An 8,585-nucleotide genomic window follows, 5' to 3' on the forward strand; every position below is an offset into this window, starting at 1 on the left:
TGCCGACTACCGACAATAATCGAAGTATACAGGTATAATAAGAATCCTATTAGTGGGCCTGCATCCATTTGGGTCTTGGGGACTTCATAGATTCTAGAATCCTAAATAGGTGTCAAAAGTCAAATTTGCCCTTTAATTATTTTTTCTATTACCTAAAATCAAAATTAATTCAAAACTCAAAAACCAAAATTAATTCACTGACCCCATTTCTTTTTCTCAAAAATGATTCTCAAGATGACCAGATCAGGATGATTTGAATTGAATCCACAATCAACTGGTTATGATTCTAATTTCGATGAAGGTATTGGACCACAAACTGAAGATTCGGTGTATGAATCTATTCAAACACCAGTAAATCTCTGAATGTTAAGAATTGAAAAATCCCACCATTTATTTTACCTTTAGATTGGTTTAATAGGTAAGATTGATGAATTTAGGATTTAGAAAATCTGCTTCTGGGTTGATTACGGCTAGAAGGTTTTGGATAAAATTAAAAAAAATTATTTTGATTCGGCTACGAATCCCTAAACGTGATACTAGTTTCCATGTCGTATGTTATTATAACGGTTAGGCTTTGCAGTTTTTCTAGCAGTAAAGGCCCAACTCGGTAGGGACTTTCCTAGCCGTTAGTGGTTCTGTATTTGCAAAAAACTAGAAATTTTTCTTTTGATTCGGCTACGAATTCCTAATCGTGGTAGTAGTGTCCCAGCCATGAAAATTTTTTGCATCCATGTGTTCGTTTAACGGTTAGGTTTTGAAGTTTTTCTAGCCGTCAAAGCCCATCTCGGTTGAGACTTTCCTACCCGTTTGTGGTTTTGTATTTGTAAAAAACTAGAAATTTTCCTTGTGTTTATATAATTGTGTCATTTTTAGGCTCAGATAAAAAGGAAAAGGCATATATATTTTGTAACATTTTATTGAAACGGAAAGGCATACAAATTTCATAGTATAAACTTTAAAGAAAAGATTATTACATTGCAAATATGGTTCTTAATAATTGTGATCGAAATCAACATAAGTACTTTCTTCCAAGACATGATAGCAACCATGAAGTTCAAACTTCTTTTCATGGACATCCTCATAATCGGATTCGGCCATGTCCCACTGAAAAACAAAAAAATTATAAGTTAATATTATTCAAAATAATTTTTGATGGACGAATTATAGACAAACTTAGTCTTTGAGCACGTGGGATATTGGGATTGTTTTCCTTTATTGCTTCCATTTCCTCTTTGAAAGCTTCTAATTGTGGAAAGAGATTCTCGAATCTTTTCTTAACGAGCTTCATCAATCTTCCACTATGATTTCCGTTTAACGCCAGAAAAACAATACACACACGGTTCCAAAAAGAATCGGAGGTTTCATCGATGTAAATATTTATATCTTCGTGATGCTTTACTGGCTCTAACAATCGCAATATCCTCCTCGGTAGTATAGAGAGTAACCATGTTTCTACTTTTTTGTTGGAGAAATTGGAGAGTTTGAAGAAATTTAAGAGTTTTTGCACTTTTACTTTATTGGGGAAGGGTCTTTTATAGGAAAAAATGACACGACAGCTAGTTTGTTGAAGAAAAAAAATAGTCGTTCCTCGAAAAACTCAATACAATTAATCAATACAATCTCAGGTTTACGACTGGGATTTATAGAAGAGACCAGGCCGTAAGTACAAACGGATGGGTTATAACCTTTACTAAGCCGTAAATCTGAACTTTACAAGTCAATTCAAATGCAATCCCAGATTTATGTCCAGAATCTAGAAAGGAGACCAGGTCGTATAAGAACCTACGGCTGATTTGTGGTGTAGATACAGCCGTAACTATGAATTTTCCCAGTGGATTCATACAGGTCCCGGACGTAAGTTTACCTGCAATACATGTCTTTGTTAGAGCATTGCTCGGTCGAACTCGCATGTGTTGTTATCTCAAGCATGTTTGTCAATGTAGTGATCAAAACTATAAGTCTTGATTTCTAGCCTATTTATAGATGTCTCGGACTAGGACATAGATTGTGTAGTTGAGCTTTAGACTTCACGACGTTCATCATTTGAAGACGAAAAACTACTAAGGGGAGTCTGTGGAACTTCATCGACAAAACGTATGTGGAGACTGAAACTTATCTATCACTTAAAAAGTCTATTTCTACTATATATCCTATATTGAGACATAAGTCGTGTTACGATATAGTTTTCTATTATACACATTTGAGATTTCGAGCCGAGTTTAACTCGCTTATATATTTCTCAGAATATGTGTTGGCAAGCTTTCGCTTCGGCCAAGTTCATCTTACATTCGTGACGACAGTCCGAATAAGATCATATGAAAATTGCCGAGTAACATCCCACATGGTTTGTGTGATAAAATCATTTGGTGAAGTCTTGGAATGTTTCATTATGATAATTTCGATAACTTGAAAATTTCTTTGATGAAAAATAGTTTGTGAATAAAAACTATATAACATCCTCTAACAAAGTTTCAATGATTGAAATAAAGAGTTTAGAATCCTGTAACCATGTTTGGATATAAACATAGTGTGTTAATCACATTATTGTGCAAGTCCAAAACCGGGAACCTGAAGTATGTGTATCCGTACGCGTATTGGTGGTTGTTGATGTCTGGGAAAGTATGCTTACCCGTATGCATACCGGCGGAAAGTTCACGTCCGTGAAAATATGCTGGAGTTTAGAAGTTTAAGTAGTATGTGCATCCGTACGCGTACTGGCGTAACCAAACTCAAGTCCGGCTACTCAAGTATGCGTACACGTTTGCGTACTTGAGTGGGTTACTTTCTAAAGTCGGTTGTGTTCATGAACTTAAACATTTATATTATAAGAAATGCAATCTTTGCAAACCGTGGCTATAATGTTCATGAATTGATTCGAGTGAATCAAACCGATTTTGTTTCGATTGTGTTCTTGTATACTTCTGTGAGAATATAGCAACGACTCTTTAACTAGTTTCATTTGAGTCATTTTAAATAGTTATGGTTAAGATGAATATGGTTGATATGAGAGTTATCATATGGCTAACTTCGGTTAACTATTGTTGAGCCAACATGGTGTACACGTTTGGGTACGGTTCATAAACCTAAATGAGGGTACATTTCATTTGTGTGTAACAAGCTAAGTTCGATATAACGGTTGAAAGATATTATCTTGGTTGAATCAGTTTTTTCATCTAACGGTGAATATTAAATGCTTTGTTACCAAGGTAAACCCTGATTTAAAAACTATATAAAGGAGAACTCTAGCAACTGGGAAACCCAATCCCCACACCTCATGTGTGTTACTAGTTGCATAAACTAGAGTCGATTCTCCTTTAACCTTAGGTTTTCCTAAACCTTGTAGGTTAACGACTTGAAAGACTTCATTGGGATGGTGAAGCCAGACCCAACTATTTCTCTTGTAGTTGTGTGTTCTGATTTTGCCTGATTCTATGGTTTGAGTACTATCTTCTCTAAGATTTTCTCGAGATTAATTTCTCCGATGGACAAGATAAAACGTGATCACAAACATCTTCGTCTCATCATTTGTGATTACAAAATATCTAGTTTCGCCATCATACAATTTAGATTATTGTGAGATTGATAATACTGAGTTGTTCTTCGGGAATATATGTCTGGTTTATCAATTGGTTTCTGTTCACCTTGATTTATCAAAAGACGGAACAAAAACTCTTGCGTATCTCTGTGGGAGACAGATTTATTCAATCCTATAGACTTTTCTGTGTGAGACGGATTTGTTTATCAAGTCTTCGACTTTGGTTCATAGCAACTCTTAGTTGTGGGTGAGATCAGCTAAGGGAATCAAGTGCGTAGTATCCTGCTTGGATCAGAGACTTAAGGAGCGCAACTGTACCTTGAATCAGTGTGAGATTGATTAGGGTTCAACTACAGTCCAGTCCGAAGTTCATTGGTAGTAGGCTAGTATTTTTAGCGACTTAATACATTGTGGTGTTCAATCTAGACTAGGTCCCGGGGGTTTTCTGCATTTGCGATTTCCTCGTTAATAAAATTCTGGTGTCTGTGTTGTTTCTTTTCCGCATTATATTTTGTTATATAATTAAAATATCACAGGTTGTGTGTTGTATCGATCAATTAGGAAATCCAACCTTTGGTTGTTGATTGAGATTGATTTATCCTTGAACATTGGTCTTTGGTACCGTTCAAGTTTACTCTTATATTCAGTCGGTCTCGCAGATTTCTATTTGCTGATTGCGGATTGAGTTAAGAGTTAGAGATATTAAACTCTTTGATATACCTTACTCTAGATTGAGTCTGACTATCTAGTTGACTCTCTAAAAAGTGTATTGGAGTATGTCCTCTCAGATTGCCAAACGAATTGTTGGGTGTGGTTGTTAGATCCCCGCATTTTCAATTGGTATCAGAGCAGGAAAACATATTAAAAACCTTATAAACAAGTTTGTGAAATCGTGAATCGCAACACGAATCGATTTTCATTTTTATGAATCGAATCACGTATTGAAGATTCATTGTCGATTTTTATATGACTTGAGAAAAAAATTACACATATATAAATACACACATAAAAACAAATAACATACATATATATACGCTTCATTGATAAACGTTTAAGTGTCACAGACTCAAAAGTGATATAGAATCTATGATTAAGTGTACAACTATCCCCAAAAAGTATGCTTCATGTGCCGAACTAACCCAAAATATCTGCAAAATATGAAGCCTTAACCAAAATATACGCAAAATATATATGCCGATAACTATAAGCGTATATCTACTTATATGTAGATAAGTACCCAAGAAAATATAAAATATGTTCTCATGTCATGATAAAGTTATTGATCTCCCACATCATAACCATCATCAGAAAACCATTCATTGTCACTTTCTGCTTCTATTTCAGCTTCACTCATTTCTTCCACATAAGCCTCTTCCTCTATTTCATCCTCTTCAACTTCTTCTATCTCATTCTCCTCTACAAGTATGGCTTCTTTTCCCTTATTGTTCCCTTTACCTTGTGCAAGCTTCATGGTACTAAGGTTTCTCGGTCCTACAACAAACAAGTATCATAATTAATTTCCAAAAGTTTAAAGGATTTGTCAAAGAAAAAAATCCTACTTACTGTCTAGCTTTACCGGACCAACACCATGTTAAATATAAATATAAAGAAGAAAGGTTACTGCAACACTTCATGCTAGTCTTTGACACAAAAGAAACCCTTTGCATACCTCTTTTCCGTTTCTTTTTATTTGCTTGAGCTTCGGTGATTTGAAAACAATCATGCATATCCATCCATGTAGGATTTGTTTGCAAAGAAGCATTATCTTTCTCAGTGATCCACTCATCATCTGATTCCATGTCTGACGAGCATATCGGATCATAAGAATCTCCTCGTTCCTTAATCTTTGAGAACCTTTCATCTAGTTGGAGATTGTACTTGACATAAACAAGTGCATTCAGTCGTTGTTGCGACAATCGGTTCCTTCTCTTCGTATGTACCTGCTCGAAAATGCTCCAATTTCTTTCACATCCAGAAGTACTACATGTGGCACTTAGAATGCGAACAACAACTCTTTTGAGCTCGGGAGCAGGATCTCCATATGAATTTCACCATAAAGCTTTAAGAAAAAAAAGTAAGTACTTAAATATCATTCATAGATTGAAGCAATCAGGTGGTACTAAAATTTAACATGGCACTAAATCAAATACAAATATTTATGTTACGTAACTTAAATACTAGTAAGTAGCAAGTACCTGGATGTTTTCTTTCTCTGGTCTCCTTAGCCATCTCATGACCAAACATCCCCCAGCACTAGTAAATAAATCTATTTGTTTGTCAATTATTCGCCTTTCCGCTGCCGATGGGCACATTCTTTTGATGGCATCATAAAGTCCAAGTTTGACATCAATATTAGGAGCAAAGTCTATCGCATATTGGTATCTACATAAAACAAGAAATGAATCACTTAGTGTTAGAGAAACAATATCGTTCCAGAAGTATATGCTAATGAAGTCTTTTTCTTGCACACTGTCCATAGCTAATTTAAATGCATGGGACATGTCAAAAACTAACAATGCATAAACTGTAGCAAAAGATTACGTACCGAGGATTAAGAAAGTATCCAGCTGCATGAAGAGGTCCATGGAGTTGTGTGTTCCATCTCAAATTAATAATTTTCATGTAAGCCTCATACCTGCGTTTCACGTTCTTGAAATTGGCCTGAATTTGTTCTTTTGCCTTGTCAATAGCCTTATAAATGTATCCCATTGCCGGTTTGTCATCTCCATCCACAAGTCTCAATACTTTTAACTATCGGAATAACACTTTTCAGGCAACTAATAATCGAAGGCCAAAAAAATTTATCACTCAAAATGATACTCTGCACCTTGATCCCATCTTGTTCCTTTGCATGCTTACTTTTTGACCAAGCATCCGAAGTAAACATTTTTCTAAGTGCGGTTTTAAAAACATGAAATCTTTTCAAGTTTAAGTAGTTCGTAGCAAATCGCGTTTCCCCTTCCCTAGTAAGATCCCTGCCATTAGTATGTTCTCATTAAATTTACGACCCAAGAACGCCTATAAATATAGACCGACACAAATCTAGCCTTATCAACAGTATCAAGGTGCATGGGCAAATTTCCAATATCTTCAAGCATAAGATTTATGCAGTGTGCTTCACATGGAGACCAATACAAGTTCTTCCTCTTAGCCATCAACAATTCACCTGCTTTCACATATGCCAGTGCACCATCAGTAATGACTTGCAGAACATTCTCTTCTCCGATTTCCTCAACAAGACCATCAAGCAATGCAAATAAATTCTCCGCATTATGTTGTATGTCGGATGTATCAATTGATTTCAGGAAATACGTACCACTAGGACTATTCACCAAGAAGTTCGTAATAGACCTTTTTTTTTATCCGTCCATCCATCGGAATCAAAGCAAAACCTGTTTTTTTTCACTCTTGCTTGAATAATTCCAATGTACCTTGAATATATTCCAATTTCTTCTGCAAATTTGTGACCCTAACCTCATGCATGGAAGGGGGCTCCAACCCTTTTCTAAACTCTCCAACCACATTTAACATTCTATTGAAATACTTGTTGTTAACTACATTAAATTGCACGGCATTCGCATAAAAAACATCACATATAGCCTTACAAGCATCATCCCTCTTAGGCTTCTTGAAGTAGGTACTCAGTGTGTTAGGTGTCTTAGTTCCCTTTAGAGCATCTCTCATCAACTTCTATCTTGTCCCTAACTCATCTTCGTCGCCATTCTGATCACCCGATTCTTCACACTTCTCTTTATCATTCTCAAGCTTTTGAATTTAGGCAATAAATAACTGTTTTACTTCTGGAGTAACCTCCTTACAAATAGCCACATTATTCCTAGTTTGTGCAAGATGGTGTTTAATTCTATAAATACCTCCATGATATTTGTTACCACAATAATTGCAAGTTAAAAAAAAATTATTACCGGGGATTACTACCTTATAGTGTTCCCAAGTTGGATCAACTGGTTGCTTCGAACCACCAAAAGAAATCTTGGATTGTTTCTGCTTGGTACTCATATTGTGCAAGCTTGGAAGATGATAAGTGTCAAGGTGCACAGCTCACAACTGAACCTGCGGTTAAAGGAAAAAAATCCAGTTAACACAACATCAATAACATATGCATAAATTCAATGAATTACACAGGAATTAAATCGAAAAATTAATGAGAAAATTTGAAAACATATCTCCTACGTAATTAGATTGTCTTACCAAAAATCAATTCCAGGAAAACCTCTTTTATTAAGAAAATAAGAACCCAATTTTGAAAACAACTATGCCAAAAAAATCAACTAAGATCACCCAATTGCAAACAAAGATCACTAAATACATGATAATATGATATGATTTTAATCACTATACAACCTAAACTAAGCAATATAAATAACATTTTCCTTAATGATTCCACTTCCACCTGACTTACACGATTTCGATGATTGAATTCGTTGATTTCAGTGATTTAATTCGTTGATTTCATCATAACCCACTCAACTAACTCCACTAACTTGCATCTTTGATGGATTATTTTGGGGGATTTCTTTGGTTTTGCTACTAGAGTGGATTTTTTTGGAACCCTAGAAATGGGTTTTGGAAGGGAGGAAGAGAGACGAAGTAGACTGTAAGTCGCTGCATATTTCTAGACCCCCTTTTTGACCTTTAAACTTAATAAAAAATGGAAATATTCTCAAAATCGTAAATCGCATCTGTGAACCGAATCGACGGTTCAAAAAATGAATCGTAAGCGATTCGAGAAAAACGATTCATAAGTACGCTTTGAATCGTTTTTAATTTTTTTGACTCGAATCGGACGATCTTAATCGTAAATCGGACGATTTTAAAAACCATGCTTATAAGTCTGTGTTTGTAGCGATCTGATTATGGACGAGTCTATCTCTAATAACGTACCAGGTCAGAAATTACTGGATGTTTTTCAAATCTTGGATTCACCTGAGAGAACTGTCACATCTATGTCAATATCTAAACATTCTCTTAATGTAAAAACTGTTTATAACTGGGAAACACTCCTAGAAGAACAGTTGGATGAACTTTATGA

General features: G+C 35.4%; 1 long non-coding RNA gene across 3 annotated transcripts; it reads right to left on the bottom strand.

Annotated features, from left to right (window-relative positions):
- Positions 1 to 4,551: 4,551 nt before the first annotated feature.
- Positions 4,552 to 8,143, bottom strand: LOC113301505. Of its 3 annotated transcripts, XR_003336354.1 has the most exons (6): positions 7,956 to 8,143; positions 7,472 to 7,606; positions 6,081 to 6,510; positions 5,731 to 5,917; positions 5,205 to 5,594; positions 4,552 to 5,026 (listed from the first exon to the last, which is right to left on the bottom strand). It is a non-coding gene; the product is annotated as an uncharacterized LOC113301505 (long non-coding RNA). The 3 variants fall into 3 exon arrangements; XR_003336353.1 differs by having other exon boundaries at positions 6,081 to 7,606; XR_003336355.1 differs by having other exon boundaries at positions 6,081 to 7,606; positions 7,947 to 8,143.
- Between the last annotated feature and the right edge of the window lie 442 nt (positions 8,144 to 8,585).

The sequence above is a fragment of the Papaver somniferum genome, chromosome 8 (assembly GCF_003573695.1).
Source record: "Papaver somniferum cultivar HN1 chromosome 8, ASM357369v1, whole genome shotgun sequence".
Lineage (NCBI taxonomy): Eukaryota > Viridiplantae > Streptophyta > Magnoliopsida > Ranunculales > Papaveraceae > Papaver > Papaver somniferum.